The following is an 18,422-nucleotide window of genomic DNA, read 5'->3' on the forward strand; positions in this document are numbered from 1 at the left end:
CTGAGTGACTGAGCACACACACAAACCCTGTGGCCGTGGCTTTCAGCAGAAACGCCTTTGCACACCTGCTCAGGTTGATGTCAGTCCTCTGACTCAGTTGCTCCTCTCCTCAGTTAAGTAATATTTAGGTGATTCTGCCCCCAACCTCTGCTGAAATCCAAACGGAACCACCCACTGCTTACTGAAAACACTCTCCTTTCCTTGTCTGCATTTTTCATGATATTGCTCTTTTTTTTTTAAGTAATTCAACCTCTCTTCTGTCTTCCTTCTTCATCTTTATGACCTTTCCAGGCAGCTGGACTTTATTTTTGATCCCCTTACACTTGGTGGTCTGTGTCACAGACCCTACAGTGATGGTTTATTGAAACCTGAGTTGACTGTTGGTCATTACTTCTGCTCAGTTGTCTGTCTGTGTGGCATTTTTGTGTCCTGGCCCTCACGGGGACGGCAGGTTAGGCTGTGGTTTTCGCAGGTATTGTTTACGTAAACCAGCGGCAGAGGTTTTAGTTTATTCATGGACAGTAAACAGCACAAGGAACCCCCCGGGGGTCAGACATGCAGAGGCTGAAAGAGAAGGCTGCTGCTGGAATGGCACCTTGGGCTCCGTCGTCGTCTTCCCCTGACTCAGCGCCTTCCCGCGTCCTAAGAGAAGGCTGCTGCTGGAATGGCACCTTGGGCTCCGTCATCATCTCCCCTGACTCAGCGCCGTCCCGCGTCCTAAGAGAAGGCTGCTGCTGGAATGGCACCTTGGGCTCCGTCGTCGTCTTCCCTGACTCAGCGCCGTCACGCGTCCTAATTGAGGGATGATTGTCCCAAACTGCACACGACTGCTGGGGGTGAAATTTACGTGCGTGACGCGTGTTGCCATCTCACCATCAAAGACGCCCATTAGTGTAAATTGCGCGATTATCCTCCCGGGAAGTCCTCAGACCGCCTCCGGAGCCCTGTGCCCGTGCCTGTCAGCGCCCCAGCCTCCCCCTCGGGGGTGCCGGTCTCAGTCCTAGGGTCCGTTCCTGGAAGTCGGGGAGAATCAGAGTAGGTCAGGGCCTGGAAGTTGGGAAGAGGCCTGGTCACAGCACGGCCCCCAGAGTCCTCTTTCTCCCTCTTCCTCTGACGGGCGCCTGGAAACTCTTCCGCCCAGAAGCTGTGTTTCAAGTGACACTGGGCCCAGCCCTGCCCACCCAAAGCCATTGTCCCAGTGACGTGCCCAAAACACAGATCAGAAACCCTGAGCTGTGCCTCCGCACACGGGCAGAGCTGTTTCTCTGTGGGGTGGGTGGGGGAAGGACAGACCCTCGGTGCCAGCAGGCCCCCGTGAGGACCAGGAGAGGGCCCCCGGGAGGCTTGCATGTCCCTGGGCAGCTTCACCCCCGCCCAGGCCATCCCAAGGCCCAGAGGTCTCCGGGAGCGGACGCGGGTGGGCCCGTGAGGTCACCATCGGCTCCGCCCGAGTCTTGACCTCGAAACCCGCTGACTGGCTCCCCTTCCTCATAACCAGGAGTGTGGTTAGAGAGACGTGCTTCTGGTGGCGCGTGGGGATGTACTTTTAATTCCCCCTCTTCCCAACCAATAATAATATTGAAATTTTGGGTAAACAACATTTGAGAGGTACTGAAACTTGAGAGTCACTTAACTGCTAAAATACTACTCTCTTATCCACAAACCACCCGCTGTAAGTGTTTCCATGCCCAGTTGACGGCAAGAGACATTGGGAAGTTGTAAGCCAGGAAGTTGTAAGAGATGCCAACTGCCTCCTGCCCTGAGAGATGGCCGAGCGGTCTCCTCTAAGTTATGACGTCCTGGGCATTTAGAGACAGTGGACCGCAGAGTCCAGCCATATGTGACATGAAGAACTGGTTCTCTTTGAATCAGAACATATTTTGCTGCAAATAAAGTGATTTGTCATGCCCATCATTAGTAAGCAAACTAATTCACTTTAAGGAGCTTATGTAAGCTTATAGAAAGGAAGAGACATTTATAGAGTATTGAAAGGAAGACACTCATTTATAAGTAAACTTATTAATTGCGTATAATTAATATTTACATGTAATTTTAAAATGAGAAGACTTCTGAGCCAGTGTCCTTGGGTTTGATGACGTAATCTAAAAAAATAGAATGTAGTAAATTACTCTATTTTAAATTTTGTCATCACGAAGAACCTGTTAGAAAATGGCATATTGTTCATGTCTCCTAAATTTCAGCATTTCTCCTTAAATTGCACGGACCTGTCTTTAGGTTTGGAAATGGTCCTCTGTGGGGTGGGGGACGATGCAGCCAGGGGCTGTTGGAGCTGGAGGCTTCGTGAAAAGGAAATCCCATGAATGTTTTCCCCGAAGAAAGTTTCCTCTTCCTGCACTTCTATGCGTGGTACAGTTTCTGCCATGGTTGTTCAATACAAAGTGTCTTGAATTAAATGCCAGCTTCCAAAGAGACTTAGGATAGACGGGCAAGCTGGATGAGCTGGCAGTCCAGCTTTTGTGAGAGAGGCACACCTGCGGGCTCCCTGTGAAAGAGTGCACACCTGCGGGCCTCCCTGCGGGAAGAGTGCACACCTGCGGGCCTCCCTGCGAAAAGAGTGCACACCTGCGGGCCTCCCTGTGAAAGAGTGCACACCTGCGGGCCTCCCTGTGAAAGAGTGCACACCTGCAGGCCTCCCTGCGAAAAGAGTGCACACCTGCGGGCCTCCCTGCAGAAAGAGTGCACACCTGCGGGCCTCCCTGTGGAAAGAGTGCACACCTGCGGGCCTCCCTGTGGAAAGAGTGCACACCTGCGGGCCTCCCTGCAGAAAGAGTGCACACCTGCGGGCCTCCCTGTGGAAAGAGTGCACACCTGCGGGCTCCCTGTGGAAAGAGTGCACACCTGCGGGCCTCCCTGCAGAAAGAGTGCACACCTGCGGGCCTCCCTGTGAAAGAGTGCACACCTGTGGGCCTCCCTGTGGGAAAGGGTGAGGAAGCGTCTGGCTTGGTGCTTTTGTGAAAGAGTGCACACCTGCGGGCCTCCCTGTGAAAGAGTGCACACCTGCGGGCTCCCTGTGGAAAGAGTGCACACCTGCGGGCTCCCTGTGGAAAGAGTGCACACCTGCGGGCTCCCTGTGGAAAGAGTGCACACCTGCGGGCCTCCCTGTGAAAGAGTGCACACCTGCGGGCCTCCCTGTGAAAGAGTGCACACCTGCGGGCCTCCCTGTGAAAGAGTGCACACCTGCGGGCTCCCTGTGGAAAGAGTGCACACCTGCGGGCCTCCCTGTGAAAGAGTGCACACCTGCGGGCCTCCCTGTGGAAAGAGTGCACACCTGCGGGCCTCCCTGTGGGAAAGGGTGAGGAAGCGTCTGGCTTGGTGCTTTTGTGAAAGAGTGCACACCTGCGGGCCTCCCTGTGGAAAGAGTGCACACCTGCGGGCTCCCTGTGGAAAGAGTGCACACCTGCGGGCTCCCTGTGGAAAGAGTGCACACCTGCGGGCCTCCCTGTGAAAGAGTGCACACCTGCGGGCCTCCCTGTGAAAGAGTGCACACCTGCGGGCCTCCCTGCGGAAAGAGTGCACACCTGCGGGCCTCCCTGTGGGAAAGGGTGAGGAAGCGTCTGGCTTGGTGCTTTTGTGAAAGAGTGCACACCTGCGGGGTCCCTGTGGGAAAGGGTGAGGAAGCGTCTGGCTTGGTGGGGCGGGGGGGCGTCTCCATCAGCAGAGGACAGTGCTGAAGCTGTGTCTTCTGGACCAGGGGCCTGAGAGGCAGGCAGCTGATGGGGTCGCCCTGACGTGTCCCTGTCCCAGTCCTGGGACCTGTGGCTCCGTAAAGCCCAGATTCTTCCTGGGCCTCGTCCCTGGAGTGTGACTCGGGGTCTGCTGGTGCCCACGCTTACTTAACGTGCTTGTAGGTGCTGCTGGCCCGGGGACCACATTCAGAACTGCTGGCTGGGAACGCACGGTGCAGTGGCTCTGGCTGGCGCATCGTCTGTGTTTAGGAGTATCTTATGAGAAGCCAGCCCCAGGTTTTCTGTTTGATTCCTAGTTCAGTTTGTGACTGACAGGGTGACCAGCCCTCCTGGTTTGTGCAGAACTGAGGGGTTCTGGGGCTTCCCAGTTGGGGCTAGTGGTAAAGAACCTGCCTGCCAGTGCAGGAGACGTCAGAGAGGCAGCTGTGATCCCTGGGTCGGGAGGATTCCCTGCAGAGGGCATGGCAGCCCACTCCAGGGTTCCTGCCTGGAGAGTCCCATGGACAGAGGAGCCTTGCAGGCTACATACAGTCCACGGGGTCACAGTCAGACGCGACTGAGCGATTAAACAGCACCTAAGTGGCGTCTGCAGAACCGGCAGAGGCTGTTCCTTTCAACAGTTGTGTACTCTAATGTGAAAACCGGCGATGGCCACGGTAAACAATCTTCAGGCTCTTGCTGAGTTTATGTAAGGCCCATGGATGATTGTTCACTTGCTGGGCTATGGGCAGATGAGACATCCCGTCCCGCCAACATTCGCTGATGGTGTTTCTACTGGTCTCCATCGACTGCACTTGACTCCCACGGCCCCCGGGATACGTGTGCATGCTGACACACAGGTGCTCACACACACAGGACTGACATGTCGGCAGGAAACACAGAAGGTAATAAGACGGACTTATTTCAAACAAGCATATTAGAAGTAGCAAAACCAGGCACCACCGTTTACCAGCTGGGTGACCCTGGCTGGGCCCCGGGCCTCTCTGCGCCTCCGTTCCTCTGAACTGCAGACCAGGACGCCGCCCCTCAGTGTTGCGGCTCAGGGCAACAATGGCGGGTGGTAGGTACCAGTTAATGTCACTCTCTAGGTAATTGATTTTACTGTGTATTTTGTAAAATTTTAACAAGTCTAAAATTGAGATCAGGTGACTACTTATGATCCTAAACAACATTAAGTCTCAGTCTTTATATTTTGTTTCATTTTTATTAAAATTTTGACAAATCCTGAAATTTATTTTTTAGCATTTAAAGTTTAGTTTTACTAAGTAAAGCGCCGTGTCCTGGTTTAATGGGCAGTGTCTTCCTTTCTCGGGGATGGACAAAGTCACGAGGCCCTCCCAGTCAGAGGCCCTTGTGCCCTTGTGTGTGTGAGTCACTCAGTCGTGTCCAACTCTTTGCCACCCCGTGGACTATAGCCCACTCCTCTGTCCATGGGATTCTCCAGGCAAGAATCCTGGGGCGGGTTGCCGTGCCTCCTCCAGGGGCTCTTCCCGACCCGGGGATGGATCCCGTGTTGTGTCTCTGCACTTGCAGGCGGGCTCTTTAGCACCGCCTGGGAAGCCCCAGAGGCCCCCTCCATGAATGAAACAGGGCGCTGCTGCCGTTCTGCGTTTTCCGCTCTCAGGAGGGGCCACACCTCATGATCCCATGCTTGCTCCCGCACGTTCCCTGTGGCCCGTGGTCTTCTCTTCAGTCTGTTCAGGAGAGCCAGGAGCAGAGCGCAGGCTTGCAAATCAGAGGAGCTGACGCTCAGCTCTCAGCCCGGACACTAATCAGCCCCGTCACCTCTCCACGTGTGAAGGGGGAACCGTGTTTTACTGTAGAGTTGTTGCGAGGATGAAAGTGCGGTGGTGGAGGTCAGCACGGCCGGCTCTGCGTGGAGCTCGGCTAGTGAGGAACAGGAGTCGCTGGGAGACCGTACTTCCTGGTGACAGAACTTTATGTTTGGCGTTTTCTCTGCAGCAGACAGAAGCCACCTGCACACGTCTGAGGAAGCCATCGAGGCCGGGAATAACCGCCCCAAGGGTGGGGGCGCAGGCGTTCACACGGGCTGGGGACAGGCTCCCCCCAGCTAGGCTGGGAGAGTGCAGCGTCCACAGGCCGCGGCTGAGAGTCCGGGGGTCCCGCCTCTGAGGCGGGGGATCCACTGGCCCCGCCCTGGGCGCCGGTCCAGACCTGCCTAACAGATCTGAAAAGAAAGACCCCAAGGACCACCCTGTTTTCAGGCGACCTAGGGATATACCGCAAAATGAAGTTCAGTAGTATTTGTAACAATATAGAAATACCACCTCACAAGGGGAGCTTCACGATGGATGACATCCAACCGAAAATCACTGGTTTGCAAAGAAGCAGGACAGTATGTCCACAGTGAAGAGCAGAGTCCACCAAAACCAACGAGACGTGACCCGGATGTTGACACTTGTGGCAGGGGCACCAGACGCTAAGCCCGCGTGAAACCCTGCCCCGTGACCCGGATGTTGACACTTGAGGCAGGGGCACCAGACGCTAAGCCCACGTGAAACCTGCCCCACAGGCCGAGAAGCTGGAGGGAGGATGTGGAGAAGACAGCTGGACTTGCAGAGATGAAATCCGCCATGTCCGATGTGAAAGTCACATCAGATGGAATTAAGGGGCGACTGCTCTACAGAGGAAGAGCCCAGTGCCCCTGGAGACCCTCTGAGATGAAACACAGAAAGAATTTTCCAGGAAACAAGCAGTTTCAGCTCTCCAGGGCAGCTTTAAGTGCCCAGATGTGCTAGTAGCTGGGGTCACAGCGAAGAGAGGAGAATTAAATAAACACATGAAGAAATAACAAAGTTTTTTCAAATTTCATGAAAACGCTAAGCTCACAGATGTAAAAAGCTCCACAAACCTCAAGCATAAGAAGTAGGGAGAAAACAGCCCAGAGGGGTCTCACGATCATGTAGCACAAGCCAGGGAAAAAGCGGACGCGTCACAGGGCTCACGAGGGGCAGAGCTGAGAAGGAGGCCGTATACCTGGGCCGTGAGCCGCGGAGCGTGAAGCGAAGCCCCAGCGCGGCTCCCCGCCCTGCCCTGTAGACGCTCCAGGAACACGTGCACCAAGGCTGGGGCGCAACCCGCGGCTTCACGGAGACGCCTGTAGCAGAACCACCTGTGTACGAGTGTGCAGCTGAAGCCGTCTGCTTACGGGTCTTGTGTGGTCAGTTCCTTGCTTGGCCTTCTGCTCTCTGTGCAGATAGAAACGCTGAGTCTCATTCATTAGGCCCAGTCCAGTCCACCCGACTGAAGATCTCGGCTCTAATTTAAGTGTGTTAGTTTTCAGGGGTCAGTTAGGGAGTGCCCGCTGGCCAGACACTGGGGCGGACAGGTGCCGTGTTCAGGCAGCTTGTGGGTGGTGGAGAGGCACCGGGGACCGAAGAACGCCTGGAAAGGGATGGGGGGTTGCCTGTGAGAGCGATGGGCCGGGCGCGGACGTGCAGCTCACCTGCCCGGGTCCCAGCATCGGGTTCCCCTTCCTTCCCGACCCCCGGGTCATAGGTCACAGGACGCACTCGTCTCTGATGCAAGCGGGAGGGTAGCTTCTCAGTCCCTCTTGCGCTCTGTTCCACCTGCCGTGACTCAGGGGGCGCGTCCTGACCGCTCCACTGCTCAGTGACGTGAGTCATGAGACACTTCATTCAGAGAGAAGTCGCTGTATAACCGCCAGTGAAAGCTTTTAAGGGCTCATCGCAGAGTTGTGTCGGAGGCCTGCGGTTAAGTGACTTTATGGGCTGGCTTGCTCAGGCGTGCGGCCTCTGGGCGCGGGGCACAGTCAAGGGAAGAGGAACGGGGTGGGGGCACCCCTCTGTGTGTGCAGCCCGCCCAGCCCCGGGGCCCCTGGGTGCCCGTCACCCCTTCCTCTGGTCTCCCAGTGGCTCCGGACGGGGCCTGGGGTGGGCGGGACCTGGGGTGGACGGGGATCACAGCTGGGCGGGCGTCTGGCTGGACAGCTCAGGCTGTACCGGCCCCTGGAGCTGATGAGGGTGCAGGAGGCCCATCGCACAGCCGTGCGTCTCCGTGGCCCTCAGAGCTGTTAGAAGGAAGCCATGCTCACAGACGCGGCCTCGGCGGCGCAGGTACCCCTCCCGCCTCCCCCCCCCCCGCCCCGCCCCCCCGGCGTCTGCCGCAGGTGGTCTCCAGCGTGGGTGCCATGTGTCGGGGTCCTTCCGTGGCATCCCATCCTGCGTCCACATGGGGAGCTGATGGCCTTAATAAGTTCACGTTTCTCGAGTGGACCCCTGAAGTTGGAGAAAGCACCGCCCCCAAACCGCATACACCTCCAAGGTGAGGCTCCCACACCTGACACACACATGGCGGTTATTTTCGCTGAAGCCCGGCCCCGTCTTGCATCCGCACCTCCTCCATCAGCCACGGCCCTCTGCGCTCCTTTCTTTGGGAACTGAACCTGGATCCAGCTCACCTCTCCCCTCCCCGCAGCCCCTGCTGGGCCCCGCAGCTTCCTCAGGGCGGGCACTCCCGCCCTCAGCTGCTTCACCAGATGACAGCCGGAGCCAGCCTGGCCCAGAAGCGAGCGGAGGGCTCTGTCCCCACCTCCCCTCCTGCTGAGAGCGCGCCTCGAGGTGCCCGTGGCCCGCCCCTCGCTGAGCCAGGCCCCTGCCCCACGCCCTCCGCCCCCTGACCCTTCGGGCCTCCGTGATGCTGCAGGCCAGTCCCCAGGGCGCCCGAGGGCAGGGTGGCTCCTTCCTGCCCTGGGCTCTGCATCTGTCCCCAGAGCCCCCGAGAAGCAGCAGCGCCCCCGCAGCTCACCTCCTGCCAGCTCTGCGGCCTGGGCGCTGGCCAGGGCCTGACGCTCTGGCCCGCTGCCTGCGGGCCGGCCCTGCTTGCCGTGGAAGGGCAGGACTGCAGGGCAGCACTGGGTCTGGGCTGGGATTCCGGTCATGGCCGTGGTGCTCACCACCTCTCTGACCTGGGGCCAGCTCTGGACCTGGAGGCCGGGCCGGTCCTCCTTGCGGTAGGGTGGCTCCTGGGCCTCCCAGCCCTGACTCCAGTTGTCCAGAGAAGCGGGAGACCATGTCTGCCTGTCCCTGCCCTCCTGACCAACCGCAGAGCCGCGGACCGCGCGGAGATCCACTGAGCGCCGTGGTTGTTCATCGCGGAGGGACCACATCGTCCAGCAGGTGGGAGGGCGCTGGTGCAGGGAGGGCTTCACAGACAGCCGTTTTCCTCTCATCTTGGAAATAATCACAGCCACAACTTTGCCTGAAACTAGGGCTGGACTGAAACCCCATCAAGTTCCATTTCTACAGCTGATTCCAAACATTTTTCTCTTCTGTAAAGTCAATGTTCTTTGGGTGGAGGAAGTGAAATGCGGTGGTGTTTCAACAGGTGGCGCTGCGGGTAGCTATTATCTGACTATAAAAAGTAAAATTCAGCTTTCCTACCTTAAAAAAATAATCTCACTAAAAAGTTGCTCTTGTGTCCCAGGACGATAGATTAATTTGTTTAGCCCTTTATGTTACTGAACGCCAGGGTAGTGACTGGTTTTACCCCTTCTGAGCAGTGAAGCCAGCCCTGGAATGCAGGGCCGTCAATTCATCTCACACACGCGGAGCCGGTGCTGCCTTAGAGAGCAGCACGGGGCACTTCTCTGAGGGGCAGAGAGAAGGCCGTGTGCACAGCAGAGCAGCCCAGCCTGGCTTCTGATGTAAACACAGCAAACTGGGGCCTGTCTGCCCAGATGCTCCAGAGGGATGCAAATACCGCATCCTCGGTGACCACACTCGAGAGGAAGCCACTGGCTGGGCAGCGGGTGCGGAGAGAGACGCGGGCCTGCTGGGGTCTCAGGAGAGGAGGCTCCCGGAGGACAAGGCCCAGCTCGTGGCTTCCTGCCCTGGACCAACGTGCCCCTCTGGCCTCGGAACAGCCGCCTCCTCGCCCTGCAGCCATGCCCTGGCCACTGGGTGCGGCCTTCCTGATTGCACACTCCAGCGCAGATTGCAAATGTTTGGCAGGAGTCCTCTTTCTGTGGGAACCAGACAAGTCATAACACCCACTGGACGCTCCACACGGCGTGCAGGAAAGAGTGGCGTCGTTTTGGGTTTCAGATTGTGGAGCCTGAGGTCGCGGGGCTCCGCTCCCCCTCAAGCCGAGGCCCCGGGGATGCTCTGAGGAGAGAGTGGTGGCCCGTGCCGTGCCTTGTGGCAGTATCACCCAGAGCGGGATGCAGGGTCGGGCCTGGGGCGTGTTCAGGAGCAGGCGGCCGGGGGCGAGGCTGCAAAGCTGACCCTCAGGAAGCCCCGTGTGTTGGGTGAAGCGGCCACACGCCTCCCTTGACTTCCAGGCCCTTGGCTCCTGTCCACCTGCTCCATCAGGCCTGCCTGTGCCCACGGCCCACCCCACAAGAAAGCGGGGAGACCCACATGGAGAGGAGAGTGGCCGGGAGGGAGCCCGCCGCCCGGGGGGACACAAGCCAGTCCTCTGAACACAAGGACAGGCGGGGAGCACGGCGCCAGCAGCCTTCTGACTACTTTCTAGGGTTAAACAGGGTGTTTTTTAACCTTATTACTAAACTCATTTAGCAAACCAAGACCTGTACTATCTGTATCCAGCTGACCCTGGAGCCGTGCAAGGCTAAGCTGGATAGGCAGAGTCCGCCCCAGCTTCGTGGCCCTGCGTCCGCGGGCCCAGCCTCAGCCCCAGGAGCCTCAGGGCCACTCGAAAGCCAGAGGAATCACGCTTGGCACCCCTACCTCACTTCTTAGGGGTGCCCACTTTGATTGTGGGGCAGGGGGATGGAGGCGAACAGTCAAAGATAAAGAACGGGAGGGCGGGCGTGTGTCAGAAGGAAGTGGGGGGACGCTGTGCTCAGGCCTGAGGTCAGCTCGGCAGGCCCGCGCTGGCGGCAGGAGCGCGGCATGATGGGGCTGTGGTTCCAGGAGACAGGACTCGAGAGGGGACGTCACAGCCTCCTCGGGGCCAGCTCCACGGTCGGCCGCCCGAGGTGTAGCGAAACAGACCACTTGCTCCCCTGAGTTTCGGTGACACTAGGGTGTGTGGCCGCCACAGAGATGCAGAGCGAGTCTGCCGCCTGGGGGCTTCTACGGCCCCTCTGCGGGGTCCCTTGCCCGCTTTTTGACCACATCAGCCGTCGTTCTGACCATCACCAGAAGGGAGCCTTCCCCTGGAACTTGCCTGTGGGGCCCTCAGGAGGCAGGAGCGAGGCCCCGTCTACCTGGGGTCTGTCCCTGCACCCGCCCCACGGGCCACCACAGCCGGCAGCTTCCTCTGGGGCGGGCGGGGTGCTGCCCGTGTGGACGTCACGCCGAGGTTTCTGTGGGCTCCCGTGTGTGTCTGTTGGGCAGACAGCCGGGAGGGGCTCACGAGGGGCAGGCGGACGCCCAGGAGGGGCTCACGAGGGGCAGGCGGATGCCCGGGAGGGGCTCACGAGGGGCAGATAGACGCCCAGGAGGGGTCACCAGGGGCAGGTGGATGCCCGGGAGGGGCTCACGAGGGGCAGATAGACGCCCAGGAGGGGTCACGAGGGGCAGGTGGACGCCCGGGAGGGGTCACGAGGGGCAGGCGGACGCCCGGGAGGGGTCACGAGGGGCAGGCGGACGCCCAGGAGGGGCTCACGAGGGGCAGGCGGATGCCCGGGAGGGGCTCACGAGGGGCAGGCGGATGCCCTGGAGGGGTCACGAGGGGCAGGCGGACGCCCGGGAGGGGTCACGAGGGGCAGGCGGATGCCCGGGAGGGGCTCACGAGGGGCAGATGGGGCTCACGAGGGGCAGATAGACGCCCAGGAGGGGCTCACGAGGGGCAGGCGGTCGCCCGGGAGGGGCTCACGAGGGGCAGATGGGGCTCACGAGGGGCAGATAGACGCCCAGGAGGGGCTCACGAGGGGCAGGTGGACGCCCGGGAGGGGCTCATGAGGGGCAGATAGACACCCAGGAGGGGCTCACGAGGGGCAGGCGGTCGCCCGGGAGGGGCTCACGAGGGGCAGGCGGACGCCCGGGAGGGGCTCACGAGGGCAGTGTGTTTCTTAGGCCCCGCCGAGCTGTCGCCCCAGGTCACCGTGTGTGCCCTGAGACACCTGCCCAGCAGGGTGTCTGAGAGTTCCCTCGACCCCACCTCCGGTTGGTCATGCGTTATCTCAGTCCCTCCTCGACGACACCATAAATCAAGCGTCATAGGTCCTGTTCTCATTTTACACACAAGGAGACTGAGGCGTGGAAGGCCGCGTGACGCGTGCAGGCCGCGTGCTGCGAGCTCGCAGCTCCACTTGCGCTGTCCCGGGTCTGGTGAGGCTTCTGTAAAGTGAGCTGATGTCGAAGCTGGAAATGCTCGCGTGGATCAACTGAGGGTTTAGGATGAGTGAAAGACGACTAGTCACGTTTGAGAAGCCCAGTGTCTCTGGCTTCTCCTCATGGGCTGTGCATAGGAAACGGGATCAAAAGGATTAAAGGAACCTTTCACTTCAGTGAAAATACATTCAGGGCAAGCCAGGTGAGGTGGGAACAGTGCTCGTGTCTGAAGCCTCTATTCCCCAAATCCTGCTGATGATGACCTCTTTCTGTGCTGCCACCCGCGTCTCCTAGCGGCAGGGGGGCGGCCTCGCTGGACCCTGACTCAGCGCTGCTGTTCTCCTAAGTGGATGACATTAGAGTGCACCGAGATTATTCTGGACGTGACTCCTTCTTCCCTTTTCTTTGTTCTGCCTTAGAATAAGTTAGAGAATAAATAAGTGAATCTCGTCACATTTCTCCCAACTGCACATCTTGGAAAGGTAAATTGTCGGTGTTTAGACAGCACGGTGGTTTCGGAAGAGAACGTCTCCTAAGCCCAGAAGGTAGCGGTGGTGGAGGCTGGGTCCTCGCAGGTGAGCGTCCGGAACGCGAGCCGCTGTCTGAGTCCGCATCCACCGCCCTCCTCTTCACGTCGGGAGAAGGCTCTTCCGCGGGACCGTGCCCCACGGGTGCTTGAACGTCAGGTTCACCTTCCTCGCCTTCCAGCCCATCATTGAGGTGACCAGAGACCCGGAAGGCAGGTGGGCCTGCGAGTCCGCAGCCCGTGGGGCCCTGCCCCAGCTCCCCTCCCCACCCCGTCCGCAGAGCCATGGCCTCCGTCAACATGAGGACGCCGCACATCCAGGCCGCGTCTCCCGGCCCCATCGGGCCCTGCATGCTGCAGCTCAGCGATGGCAGGCTGAGGGCTTGTACAACAGCGTGACAGACCCTGCGGTGCACGGCCGCATGCATCCGTCAAGCAGAGGCCTTGTCACACGGCGGCAAGTGCCGGCCCGTCTTGGGGCAGCACATGGCCACGCAGCGGGCGCACACACATTCCTGCCCATGCTGACACATGCCCTGCATCCATCATCTCCCCGGGGTGTGTGAGAGAGGGTGTCTGTGTGTGCGTGTGTGTGTCTGCGTGTGTCTGCATGTGCACTCGGATGTGTTTGCACGTGTGTCTGTGTGCGTGTGACTGTGTGTGTATGTGAGCATGTGCATGTGTGTCTATGCGTGTGTGTGTACGTATGTGAGTGTGCATGTGTGTGCACGTGTCTTTTGCTTCTCTCCTTTCCGACCCCCGCCCCAAGGAGGCAGCCCTGAGTGTGAACCACCAGACGGAACAAACCAAGTGTCAAATGGTCTCCCGTGCACTTGCGGGGCTTTTCTTCAGGAGGCCTCTCGCCAGCAACTGCATGAGGAGCAGCTTTCTGGGAGGCGTGTACAGGGCTGGCTTGTGTGGGTGTCAGAGTGAGGAGTGTGCCGGGCACCCCCGGCAGGTGTCCGTTCAGAGGGGGAGGCTCGGGGCCGGAGCTCCCTCGGAGAGACCAGCATGGAGACTGTCCGCTGCTCCTCATGGCTCCGCGCGGCCCCGACAGATCCCTTGCCTTGAACACGACGACCTCAGCGGGCCTTACTGAGGTGACATCCTGTCCCAACTTGGCTCCCAAGGGGGGACACGGAGCCACAGTCAGAATCAGAGCTGGAGTCTGACGACCTTGGGCTGTACGCACGCAGAAGACAGAGGGTCAAGAGGACAGAACTCGTGGCCTGTCACTGACCGAAGGCCCTCAATACCTGCAACTGAGACCCCGGACGATTCAGTCCTGAGGGGCCAGGCCCCGGTGTGGCCAATACTGCTCACTTCCTGGTCCTGCCCATGCAGCTGGCTGCCCAGAGCCACGCCATATCTCTTTGGGGGCTTCAGGGTGGCAGAGAGCCCACAGTTCTGGAATTCACATTGGCACAGAGAACTGCATCCTGAGCAGAGGCCATGTTGAGACCTGGCAACCGTGCCCACTGTCAAGAGCAGCCTGCTCTGAGGGCGCTGGGGATCGTAGGCAGGAGGACCTCTGCCCCGCAAGCAGCCACAGATGCCGTCTGCAGAGAGTGTGGTTTCATCCACAGCACCAGCCTTTGACTGCAGTCACAGACAAGACGAAATCAGTGATCAGTCCGGCAGGTATCTGTGCATTGCGACGGCCTATCCACACCACATATCCAAGAACAATATATCCCATTGTCAGTCTTTCATTTTGTTTTCCTTCCTTTCTTTCCCCCTCGTCTCCAGGAGACCAGTTAATTGCTCAAAGGTGATGTATAGAGGAGATTCTGAGAGCATTTTCTTTGGCACCATCTCGGCCCCTTCGTGGTCTGGCTAACGATAAGGCTGAAATTTGTTTTGCAGTGATGGTTCCAGTTGGACTGGAATCCCTTTGAAGTTCCTGCAGTTTGCTGTTGTGAGAGCTCAATATATTATTTGACTGCAGTAAAACACTCTGTACATTATCAAAATAGGGGTCACACTGAACACGGCAACAGGCAGCGGCCAGACCCGCCCTTGGAGGCTCTGCCCAGGCCCCGCAGCACAGGTACAGGAGGTTCACCCACAGGGCCCGTCGTTACCGCGGGGGCCGCTCACGGGCCGGAAACTCATCCTGTCGGGCCTGCATCAGCCAGGGTGGGGAGGACAGAGCAGAGCTGCGCAGGCCAGCGACCGAACCGCGGGCAGCCCCGCCTGGCTGGGTGACCGCGGGGACCCGGGGCAGTTGCTGTCACGGTTCAGCCTCTCAGCTCTTGCGTCAGCTGACCTAAATTATTCTGTGCTGTAGTCACCCCTAAGTAAATATAGTCCTTGTCCTGGGCTCTATTTATACTTTGGAGCTCTTTCCCAACCACCCCGGGACTGGGAACAGCTCACCGGCCTCAGTGAGGAGGGTGTCCCGGCCTCCCTCCCACCGGTGGGTCTGGGACCCTTGTGCACAGGGGGCTTCGCCCAGGGGCTGCTCCTCCAGGACACACGTGTCCTGGCGTCAGGGCAGAGCCTGGCTGCTCTGAGAGCAGGAGTGTCTGTGCACAGTGAGTGTGCATGCACACCCTGGGGGCTGTGCACATCTATTGGAAAGCTGCTTTGTCTCAGGTGGTTTGGTAAACAGCTCCCGCTGAGGCCATGTGTTACTTGGCCACCATGTTCCAGGTGTTAGAAAATGCTGCGATGGATGCTTGTTTTAAGCAAAGAAGGAAACCCTCGTGGTGCTCACTGACACCGCTCTGTGGGCTGTGCTACCTTGCTGGTGTAGATGAAGATTTTGTAAGTGATTTCTATGATAGTTTAAATAACCAAAAGAAATGCCTGCAAGTGTATTTGGGCACAAGGAAATCCCTCCTTATAGGAATTTATAAATATGTCATGTGGGAAAATAATTATAAAATCTGGTTTAATCTTCTTGCCTCTGACTGAGTCCTCAGTTAGAATGTTCTACCTGCCCCTGCCTTTCTGTGGTACCTTTCCATGTTTGGTCCAAGCTGTGTCCAGTTGGGAAGGAGAATAAATAAAATTCCACTTAACTCACTTCCAGTTTCCACCCCGACAAGTGTCCTCACAAGAAGGAAATAAGCTGAACCAGCTGAAAGTCTGTAGCTGTTCTTAGATCCATCAGGACGCTGAGGTCACAGGACGAAATGGTGTCCCCACGCTGGGGAGAGGGCTTGAACACAGAGCTGACCAGGATGGACCCTTCTACAGGGCCAGCCCCACACGTGAAAAGGGTGACTGGCTGGTTGCTGGAGGCTGAGTGAGGAACGCAGCATGTGGGGCCCAGATGCCTGTGAGGGCCCTGCTGTGCTCAGGATGGGAGAGGAGGGGCTGGCCTTTGGTGGGGCGGGGACAGAGGGGGAGAGTCACCAGTGTCCAAAGTGCCCAGAGCCCTCGGGCCCCTTCCCTCCAGGGAAGCTGACGATGTGGGGGAAGGAAGCACCCACCTCAGCCCCGAGAGCCCGAGAGCCCTCTGGTCTCCTGCAGCCGAGGAGGAAAGTGAGGGCCACTAGTGAAGGGCACAGCAAGGGACACAGAGTGAGTGCCAAGCCTCGGGCTGCACGGGCCCTTCCTGTACCGCACCAGCAGGCCCTGTGTGACGACACGGGGCCACAGCTGGAGAAACTGCGAGGCTCGGACCCTGCTTAAGGAGGAGTCGCTAGGGAAACCCAGAGACACCCGGGAGGCTTTGGCCAAGGACCCAGGGAGGCGGTGGCCTCTGGTACCCGCAGCTGCGTCAGACAACACAGCCTGCCCCGAGCCAGACCCACACAGGCCTCACACTGGAGGCCCATGCACCGTAGTTCCTTTCATCCAACGCATCATGTCCAGATTTCAGCTACAGGATATGCTGAAATGTGAAAAGCACAGGCTGAAGAGGCAAAGCAAGCATCAGAACCAGTCTCAGACATGAATGAGATCTGGGGATCCTCAGACTTTAGATTAAGATAGCCATGATCGGCATTCTGAGGGCTGTAGTGGACAGAGTGGACACCACACAGGAACAGATGAGCAACGCGAGGAGGCAGGTGGGCATCTAAGAAGGAGGCAGAGGAAATGCCAGCAATCAGAGGCTCTGTGACAGAATGAAGAACGCCTCTGATGGGCTCATAGGTCGACTCAGGACCAAGGCAGCAACCAGCAAGCCTGAACACACATCAGTGGAAAGGTCCACGGCTGAAAAGGCCGAGAAGGAAGAAGGGAAACCGGAACAGAGTGTCTAAGGGCTGTGGGTCAGTTACGACAGGCGCGGCGTGCATGCCCTGGGAACCAGGTCGAGAAGGAAGAGAGAGGAGAATGGAAGAAGTATTTGAAGCAAGGATGGCTGAGAAGTTCCCAGAAGTAATGACAGACACCAAACCACAGATCCAGGAAGGTCAGAGAGCACCGAGCAAAATAAATACCAAGATGCTTGTGGTTGCATGTGTCATATTCAAAATGCAGAAAATAAAAGACAAAGAAAAAATCTTGAAAGAAGTCAGAGAGGAAAAAAACACCTTATCTACTGAGGAACAAGGACAAGAATTATGTCAGATTTCTCCTCGGAAACCATGCATGCAACGACTGAAGTGAAATATTTAAACAGTTGGGAAAAAAAAAAAGCATAGAATTCTGTATGTAGCGACATTATCAGTCAAAAGCAAATGAGAAATAAAGACTTTTTCAAATAAATAGAAATTAATGGAATTTGTCACCAGTAGACATACCTTGCAAAAAATGGAGTTAAACCAACTTCTTCATAAAGAAGAAAAATAATATAAGATGTGTGTTACGGGTGTTGACAGAGTGGTTCTAAAGATTATACAGAAAGGCTAAACCCTCAGGAAAGCCACCACAGCACTGAAGAAGAACTCAGTCAGAGAGCGGTCACGGCTCCAGCGGCCGCAGTGATGCCAGCACACGGGAGCAGACCCTCACACGTACGGTCAGCTCGTCTCTGACGGGGGGAGGCGTCCCCGTGGAGAAAGGACGGTCTTCTCAGCTGACAGCACAGAAACAGCCGGACAGCCACAGAAAAAGACAGCAAGTTGAACGGACCTTGCGCCCATCACAGAAGGCAGGCCGAGCCGGGCCGCAGACCTCGACGCAAAATGCAAAACCAGGGGACTTCTGGGCAATAATGCAGGAGAAAATCTGGACGATTTGGTGACCTTGGAGTTTTCAGTTGACACCAAGGGCACAGCCCAAGAAAGAAGAGTTCCTCAGTGGCCATCACCAAGAGTAAAACCCGTGCTTCAGGAAAGAGCCGTCACCAAGAGGGAAAACTTGCGCTTTGTGAAAGACACTGTTGAGGGGGAAAAAAGATACAGACTTGGAAGAATCTTTGCAAAACCCATCTCTGATAATAATAATAATTTAAAAAAACTGATATCCAAAATATACAAAGAACTCTTAACAGTCAACAATAAGGAGATGAAGAACCCAATTTAAAAATAGGCAAAATGTCCAAGCAGACACCTTACCAAAGGAGATACACAGATCGCAAATAAGCACATGAAAAGAGGCCCAGCATCTTACGCCATTAGGGAAATGCAAGTCAAAGCCACCCAGACGCGCCTCTGCACACCTCTGAGAACACTGAGCATCCAGACATCACCTGCTGACAAGGTGGCGTGGCAGGGCCCTCAGTCCCTGCTGGTGGGAAAGCAGAATGCTGCGGCCACTCTGGGGAAGGTGTGCACTTCCTTAAAAGGCAGTCGCCCCTCTGAGTTGGAACTTATGTCCCCATAAAAGCTGCACATCGTTGTTTATAGCAAATCCCCACAGATGGAAGCAGGACATCCTCCAGTAGGTGAATGGATGGATCACGGTCCATCCACACAGCAGAGTGCCAACCAGCACGGGAAGGAAACCCTTGGGGAAGAAACAACTGCATGTTGTCAAGTGAACGAAGCCGCTCTGAAAGGGTGCGAT

At 57.4% G+C, this 18,422-nt stretch overlaps 1 protein-coding gene across 1 annotated transcript in view; it reads left to right on the top strand.

The window, feature by feature from the left end:
• GMDS (GDP-mannose 4,6-dehydratase) overlaps nucleotides 1–18,422 on the top strand; it is a 436,237-nt gene that overhangs the window by 392,648 nt on the left and 25,167 nt on the right. The window lies entirely within an intron of this gene.

The sequence above is a fragment of the Bos indicus x Bos taurus genome, chromosome 23 (assembly GCF_003369695.1).
Source record: "Bos indicus x Bos taurus breed Angus x Brahman F1 hybrid chromosome 23, Bos_hybrid_MaternalHap_v2.0, whole genome shotgun sequence".
Lineage (NCBI taxonomy): Eukaryota > Metazoa > Chordata > Mammalia > Artiodactyla > Bovidae > Bos > Bos indicus x Bos taurus.